Source organism: Oncorhynchus masou, chromosome 9 (assembly GCF_036934945.1).
Source record: "Oncorhynchus masou masou isolate Uvic2021 chromosome 9, UVic_Omas_1.1, whole genome shotgun sequence".
Classification (NCBI taxonomy): domain Eukaryota; kingdom Metazoa; phylum Chordata; class Actinopteri; order Salmoniformes; family Salmonidae; genus Oncorhynchus; species Oncorhynchus masou.
Window position 1 is genome coordinate 71,263,646 of NC_088220.1, and position 8,952 is coordinate 71,272,597.

General features: G+C 44.2%; 1 pseudogene; it reads left to right on the forward strand.

Annotated features, from left to right (window-relative positions):
• LOC135546574 (RNA-binding protein Musashi homolog 2-like) overlaps nucleotides 1–6,675 on the forward strand; it is a 380,840-nt pseudogene extending 374,165 nt beyond the window's left edge.
• The last annotated feature ends 2,277 nt before the right edge of the window (nucleotides 6,676–8,952 follow it).

Consider the following 8,952-nt stretch of genomic DNA (forward strand, 5'->3'; position numbering starts at 1 on the left):
AGCCAGGCCCCAACCCACTGCGGAGCCAGGCCCCAACCCACTGAGGAGCCAGGCCCCAATCCACTGCGGAGCCAGACCCCAACCCACTGCGGAGCCAGGCCCCAACCCACTGCGGAGCCAGAACCCCACCCACTACGGAGCCAGGCCCCAACCCACTGTGGAGCCAGGCCCCAACCCACTGATGAGCCAGGCCCCAACCCACTGCGGAGCCATGCCCCAAACCACTGCGGAGCCATGCCCCAACCCACTGCAGAGCCAGGCCCCCACCCACTGCGGAGCCAGACCCCCACCCACTGCGGAGCCAGTCCCCAACCCACTGCAGAGCCAGGCCCCAACCCACTGCGGAGCCAGGCCCCAACCCACTGCGGAGCCAGGCCCCCACCCACTGCAGAGCCAGGCCCCCACCCACTGCAGTGCCAGGCCCAGGAAATCCGAATGAGTTTTTCCCCACAAAAAGGCTTTATTACAGACAGAAATATCCCCCCCCCCCGGTTAGACATACTGACAAATTCTCTGAAACGACATTGGAGGTGGTTTATGGTAGAGAAATTAACATTGAATTATCTGTCAACAGCTCTGGTGGACATTCCTGCAGTCAGCATGCCAATTGCACACTCCCTCAAAACTTGAGACATCTGTGGCATTTTGTTGTGTGACAAAACTGCACATTTTAGTGGCCTTGTATTGATTCCCAGGTGCACCTGTGTAAAGATCATGCTATTTAATCCGCTTCTTGATATGCCACACCTGTCACGTGGATGGATTATCTTGGTGAAGGAGAAATGCTCACTAACGGGGATGTAAACACATTTGTGCACAAATTTTGAGAGAAATATGGAACCAACAATTTACATGTTGCATTTATATTTTTGTTCAGTATAGATTGGCTGTTCAGACTTTTGCCCGTCACACATTAACGCACAAACTCTTCTGTCTCTTTCTTCTCTCTCTCTCTCTGGGTGAGCTCTGAGATGCAGAGGGCGGGTAGTGGGCCCCATCTCTTTAATGTGTGCTCTGTTTTTCTCTCTGTGTGTGTGGGGGGGGGGGGGTGACTCGTGACTCGATGATGCAGTCTTTTAGCAGGCATTACCCAGGACACCCTGTGTAATTTCCTGGCTGTCAGGCACCAGCTAGGCCTGATACCCCTGACACCAAGGGAAAGATAATCACCATCATATATTTAAAGGAGTAGAGAGAGAGGGCCTCTCCTAGTGACAGGTGTTGATTAGATAGGGGGTGTTGTGCCCAAATCCCCAGAGCAATTTACTGTATGAGAGGGATTCATAAACTGGCAGTCATATTTGACGCTGGCGGATGCAAGACACAGCGCGAGGGGGAGAGATGTAAAAAAGTGATAAGGGGAGGGACCCGCAAAGAGGCAGCTCACTATTCCTCTGCCATGTTTTTACATCCTATACGATCTTGAGATGAGTTCCTTCAGCTGCTGTATAGAGAAATAGCCTTCATATCTTCCCTTCTGCGCTCTTTTATAGTTTGCATGGAATATGAATGCTTAGAGTACGTAAAAGTAGAAAACTTGTCATGCATGAGCATCCTAATTTACATCTTCTTTTAGAACCATGTTTAGTTGGAGCTGGTCAGATAGCTTGTAGAATATGTATCCATTTGCCATATGTATATGTTTATACAAAGCTCCCCAAACAAACGGCACATTTAAAAAAGGTTAATCAATTTCCGCTTGCGTTACATTCTATTTCAACTGGGGAACAAAGCATTGAGCCTAATAAGTGTATACATAAACTATGTACACTCTTCCTTCTTCCTCTCTAATGTTGTCATTTCCTGTTTGACTGTAGTGTATTGAGTTTTGTGCTTTGTGTTTTCCAGCCCAGTATTACTGTGCATGGAAAAGGCTATATGGACACTCCTGACTTGCAAACCGATATTTAATTTCAGAATTTATTAAAATTAGGTTAAAGGGAAAATCCACTCAAAACTATATTTTGGTATTTTGTGTCATCATGATAATGTGTCCGGTGACACTTTGCTTCTTGAATGTCCAACATCTTGAAAACTTGACTCCTGACATGCAACACATTTTGGGTTTGTATCAAAAGTTAACTAATGAAAAAAATACCAACATATAGTTTTTGAGTGAATTTTCCCTTTAAGGTAATGGTTTGGTTAAGGTAAAGGTCAAGTTAGTCGTTTTGCAGTTCACCAGTGTCCTTACAATCTCTCTCACTGTGCATGCCAGGTCTCAGCCTCGTACACAGCTTTTATCCATCTCTGCACACCACCAGTCCTAAATATCTGCGTTGCTCATCCCAATTTTGGCTCCCCCGCTTACCTCCCTTCGTTAGGCACCAACCAGGCCCGGCCCGGAGCCTTCCCTGGCACCAACAGTCCCGGGCCCGTGGCTGACCTCTATGGCACTACAAGCCAGGACTCCGGCGTGGGCAACTACATTAGTGCTGCTAGCCCCCAGCCTGGCTCTGGCTTCGGCCACAGCATTGCTGTAAGTATGGCCTACTCCAGCAACTCGTCCACCTCCTCTAATACTGCCTTCATCTTCTCTGTGCTGTCAACCGTCATCCTTATGCTCAGAACAAGAGAATTCCAGATCTAGCCTTTGAAAGGGTCCTTGTTCAAAGTGCATTATGTAAATCAATTGTAACCCCTTGTGCGTTCAACCACTGTCGTCAGAATATTTTCTCCATGTCCTTTGAAGACACTGACATTCATTATCCCTGTTGGCTCCTTCAGTCTGGGACCTTTGACGAGAGTATTGATGGATTTTGGCTGACCGTAGAAAAACCACGGAGGCAAACCTGCTCCAACTAAGATGGATGATTAACTTAAGGCCACACAGATAATTAATACAGTTCTCCCTGTTTGAACTCCTGTCCAAAACATGAAGGTGTTCTGAAAACAGAATAAGGCTTTTTGTATGTTTGGCTCATTGAACACCTTGTCTTCCAGTGCGTTCCGACCATGTTAGAGGAATTGCAATGGAACCATGTTGGCACATAAAGCACCACTCTGGAAACAGAGAGGACTTGCATTAGATTAGCTACCTGCTGAACCATCATTTGGAATTTCGAATCGGAATGGAATGTCAACTTCCACTTGACTTTGACAGTTTCAACCTCAATAAGTGAAATGTAGGTTGACAAATAAGAGCTTGTCTATATTTCAGAAATGACCGGCACGTTGGCACTCAAAATCCCTAGTCAGAAATATTTCATGCTGTTGCTATATATGGCTATCCCAACCTACATAGAATGAAATGGCTAATATTTTTCTCTTCGAGCTCAGTTTTTATGATTTGTCTTATATAGCAAATATGTATTTTTTGGACATTTGTTGTTGAAGTTCAGTTTCACCTACATGTTGGGTTGGGTGACACATTCGCTTTGGAGAAGTACTTACATTTACATTTTTCACGCCCTTGATATCATTGCTGAAGTTGTTTTGTGATTCTGCTGGTGATTTCATTAAAACATGTTAGCATGAATATGATTACATTATAGTTCTACTGATCCATGCAGTCTTAACAAAACCTTGTTCACACAATACATACACAGTACAGTTAGACATCTGAAGCTAACAACATTAGTCTCCTGCTTTAGCAAGCATTAGCCCCTTATCATCAAGCAATTGATCGCAATGGCTATAATGGATCCTTCTTGGTGGTGAATGCAGAAAACCTTCAAAAATATTTACATGCACCATGTAGAGAACTGCTGTAGGAAGAACTGATGCCAATTACTACTGCTGTCCACTGCTGCAGAATTCAGTTGGTTTTAATCACTGCTTCTTATCAAAGAAAAAATCTATTCTTAGTATGTACCACAGCAGTACCCCAGCGGTAACATGCTCTTCAGGGTCCATGTCCACGACTCTTTAGAAATAGGTTGATTTCATTTATGCTGCCTATAAAGAGAGCTCTGCTCTAGGACACAGACAGGTTGCCAGCACCACAACGGGACTGCCTGAGACCCTCCTCTGTGGCCAGTTTCCATATTCAAAATGAAAGATCCAAATTGGGACCTAAATGCAGTTCCAATGGCCAAAACGGACCTGACTTGAGGAAATTAATGAGATACATTTACATTCATGCTGGCAGCACATCCTATGACTAAAATATACTCACTATTAATAGGTTTATTTTTTGCCTTTTTCCCTGAAATGCATACTGACACAGGTACTAACTGTACACTTTTAGGGCCCCTTGATTGCAACCGCTTTTACAAATGGATACCATTGAAACCTAACAGGTGGTTGGTTGCCATCTCATTCGAGGTATTATGTCATTTCTATAATATTTTTTTTTTTTTTTCCTATTCTATTTTCATGTTATTTCTGTCTGATTTAGTTCCTCTCCCTCAAAAAACAAGACAACACTTTTTACTGGGTTTCTACACATTGCTTACATTTCTACATTCTTATTTTGTATATTTGTATATGCATATTGAAAACCCTTTAAAAAGTGAATGTCATTTTCCATTGTGACATCATCCTGGGAGTTGAAATGTACATTTCTATCTTGTAACGCCCGACATTATTTCCCCCAATATTCCAGAAGGCTAAGCATGTATTCCGTTAAAATAAATTGTGAAAGTTGTCTGCAAAAGAAAAGTGTACTGGGTTTATGCAAACCTTGCTGTTGCTTTCCTCACTGTTGCTTTCTCTTATGTTGTCGATTTATATAATGGAGCTAGCTTTACACTGGAATTCAGCAATCAACCAAGAGTCATAACCAAGTCAGTCATATCTAGTGCTGTGGGTTGGCATTAGCTATTTAAGCAATAAGGCCGGAGGGGGTGTGCTATATGGCCAATATATCACAAACATTACTATTATGAACTGGTTACCAATGTGTTTAGAGCAGTAAAAATACATGTTTTGTCATACCTGTGGTATACGGTCTGATATACCACAGCTTTCAGCCAATCAGCATTCAGGGATCGAACCACCCTGTTTATAATCTGGGAACAGACTCTGGTTTCTTTGCCGTGCTACTGTTCAGTATATGGACACTGGTCTGAGTCTGGAGCTCGAGTTGTGAGTGAGGTGGAGCTGGATCTGTGCACTCGTTCAGCTTTGGGTCATTTCCTCCGCTCGAGAACACAGCATCTCTACCCTCACCGCCGCTGTTTATCGAGTAGCTTTATGAAAACAAACTTTCAAACATACTGTAATTGTCTGACTGTGTAGAAGCCATTTAGAAGCCACATCAGCAAAAACGTATGTGTATAATGTGTATTTGTGAGCAGTTTGAGTACAGTATGAGAGGGACAAGTGGAGTGTGTGCGTGCTTGCGTGTGTGTACTCTGAGTGTGTCTCTCTACAGGGAGAATCTTTGCCTTAGGGCAGTGTTAGTCACTGCAGAAACCCAGCTGCAACAGTCCTCTACACCACTTCAAGTTTCAGTCTTAGGCACTCTGATTTGTGTGGAGTTAGATCAACCCAGACAGAGACACCCCAGTCCAGCTCTCCTCTGGAGTCTTATTCATAAAACCCTCTGTTGGACAGATGTTTCAGACTGGTGGAAGTGATCGCATGGTGTCACCACTGATCTAGTGACCACTATGAAGCACCCTATGTAGGACCCTATGTACCCCTGTGTAGCCCCCTGTGTAGCCTCCTATGTAGCCTCCTGTGTAGCCCCCTGTGTAGCCCCCTGTGTAGCACCCTGTGTAGCCCCTTGTGTAGCCTCCTGTGTAGCCCCCTGTGTAGCCCCCTGTGTAGCCTCCTGTGTAGCACCATATGTCCTTTCGTGTATTGCTGTGAAATGGAATGACGCGACAGATGTAGTCATCAGTTTCTCTAGTTTTCACCGTATGTATTTTTGTCAGATCACCATGGGTCTGGGAGGCAGTGGGTGTACATTTGTTGTTGAAATGCACTGCTAGTGTATATAAAAGCACAGCACCACACAGCACAGTGGAAGCCATCAGAGAAAGCAACAGAGTGAAGTGCAGTTTTCTGTAAACCTGCTTTTAAAAAACCAAACCCCTCATCTAACTGGTAGCTGGGCGGTACTGCTTGTCTCTGTGCATGCTAGGAGTGATGCCCTGTCCATGCCTGCTGCCCCTCTTCCATAAAGCTCTGTGTCGTGTGGTAGCAGGGATACTGCTGGTACCGTATGTTGTGTCTGGGCTGGTGTCTCGCTGCCGTGACCATCCTAGCCTGGAATCCTTTCTTGAAGTGAAGCAGAATAATTGAGTTTGGATTCCAGGCTCGTGCCATCCATCTTTCTGGCAGTGAAAAAGCTCCCATGCGATGTAGCACTCGTTCTGCTCTCTCCACAACAGAGCCTGGGTTTGAGATGATTCAGTTTGGACCATCTGCTGCTTCAACCAATTCGAACCTCTGTAAAATTGGTTCTACCATCAATCAAATGTTTTAGAATTAAGAGAAATGTAAAATGAAGAGATACAATGGCACAGAAGAAAATATTGGCAGTTGAGGGGAAAAGCTGTCAGACATGACATACTGTATCAGTGTTACAGAGAAGGGGGAGCTTTTGGTTTTAACTACTGGCTTTGAATGTCTCCGTTTCCCATTCCAGCAGAGTATTTCAGGAGGCCCGGGGAAGACCGGGCGGAGTTTTTAACTGGCTATGTGAACAGGTGATGCCATCCAACGCCAAGCACTACAGCATCAACCCACAGGAGGAGAGTGGAGGTGGCACCATGTGAAGAAGAACTGAAGAAAATGTCAAAATCATCTCAGAAAAAGAAACTACAATCTGCTGTACTATAATCCAAACCTGGTGTTCACATCCATAATATCCAACTGTAACCCAGTAACTTTGTGTAGGATTTTAGTTGTTTTTACCTTTGAATGTTCCTTATTTTAAATCGATTTAGTTTATTTTCTTTCTTTTCAACGTAGTCTTCAAATTAATAAGGAAGATGCATTATATTTTTTACTTAGGATCAAAAATACACAAATATTGGATACTATCTTAAATGAGTAACTATTTATGTAAACCATTTATTTAAAAAAATAGATTGCTATGTTGCTATGGTTGTTTGTTTTCATCCTTGGTAATGGAAACCATTTCAGGTGTCAGTTTGCACATACAGCGCATGCAGAACGTATTCAGTCCACTTCACTTTTTGTTACGTTGCAGCTTTATTCTAAAATGTATTATCAAATCAAATCAAATGTATTTGTATAGCCCTTCGTACATCAGCTGATATCTCAAAGTGCTGTACAGAAACCCAGCCTAAAACCCCAAACAGCAAGCAATGCAGGTGTAGAAGCACGGTGGCTAGGAAAAACTCCCTAGAAAGGCCAAAACCTAGGAAGAAACCTAGGTATTACATTGTTGTTTCCCCTCATCAATCTAAACACATTACCCCATAATGACAAAGCAAAAACAGGTTTTTAGAAATTTTTGCAAATGTATTACAAATAAAAAACATCTATCACATTTACATAAGTATTCAGAACCTTTACTCAGTACTTTTGGTAGCGATTACAACCTCGAGTCTTCTTGGGTATGACGCAACAAACTTGGGAGTTTCTCCCAATGACGCTACAAAATGGGAGTTTCTCCCATTCTTCTCTGCAGATCCTCTCAAGCTCTGTCAGGTTGAATGGGGAGTGTTGCTGAACAGCTATTTTCAGGTCTCTCCAGAAATGTTAGATCAGGTTCAAGTCCAGGCTCTAGCTGGGTGACTCAAGGACATTCAGAGACTTGTCCCGAAGCCACTACTGTGTTGTCTTGGCTCTGTGCTTAGGGTCGTTGTTTGGTTGGAAGGTGAACCTTCGCCCCAGTCTGAGGTCCTGAGTGTTCTGGAGCAGGTTTTCATGATCTCTCTGTACTTTGCTCCATTAATCTTTCCCTTGATTCTGACTAGTCTGTCAGAGCGACCATCAGGTTCCTCTTCACCTCCCTGACCAAGGCCCTTCTCCCCAGATTGCTCAGTTTGGCCAGGTGGCCAGCTCTAGGAAGGGTCTTGGTGGTTCCAAACTTTTTCCATTTAAGAATTATGGAGGCCACTGCCCTTGGGGACCTTCAATTCTGCAGACATTTTTTGGTACCCTTTCCCAGACCTGTGCCTCGACACAATCCTGTCTCTGGTTTTTGCTCTGACATGCACTGTCAACTGTGGTATTTTGGCCCATTCCTCCATGCAGATCTCCTCTAGAGCAGTGATGTTTTGGGGCTGTTGCTGGGCAACACGGACTTTCAACTCCCTCCAAAGATTTTCTATGGGGTTGAGATTTAGAGACTGGCTAGGCCACGCCAGGACATTGAAATAAATGCTTCTTACGAAGCCACACCTTCGTTGCCCGGGCGGTGTGTTTGGGATCATAGTCATGCTGAAAGACCCAGCCACGTTTCATCTTCAATGCCCTTGCTGATGGAAGGAGGTTTTCAATCAAAATCTCACGATACATGGCCCCATTCATTATTTCCTTTACACGGATCAGTCGTCCTGTTCCCTTTGCAGAAAAACAGCCCCAAAGCATGATGTTTCCACCCTCATGCTTCACAGTAGGTATGGTGTTCTTTGGATGCAACTCAGCATTCTTTGTCCTCCAAACACGACGAGTTGAGTTTTTACCAAAAGGTTCTATTTTGGTTTCATCTGACCATATGACATTTTCCCAATCTTCTTCTGGATCATCCAAATGCTCTCTAGCAAACTTCAGACGGGCCTGGACATGTACTGACTTAAGCAGGGGGACACGTCTGGCACTGCAGGATTTGATTCCCTGGCGGCGTAGTGTGTTACTGATGGTGTGCTTTGTTACTTTGGTCCCAGCTCTCTGCAGGTCATTCACTAGGTCTCCCGTGTGGTTCTGGGATTTTTGCTCACCGTTCTTGTGATCATTTTGACCCCACGGGGTGAGATCTTGCATGGAGCCCCAGATCGAGGGAGCTCATCAGTGGTCTTGTATGTCTTCCATTTCCTAATAATTGCTCCCACAGTTGATTTCTTCAAACCAAGCTGCTTACCTATTGCA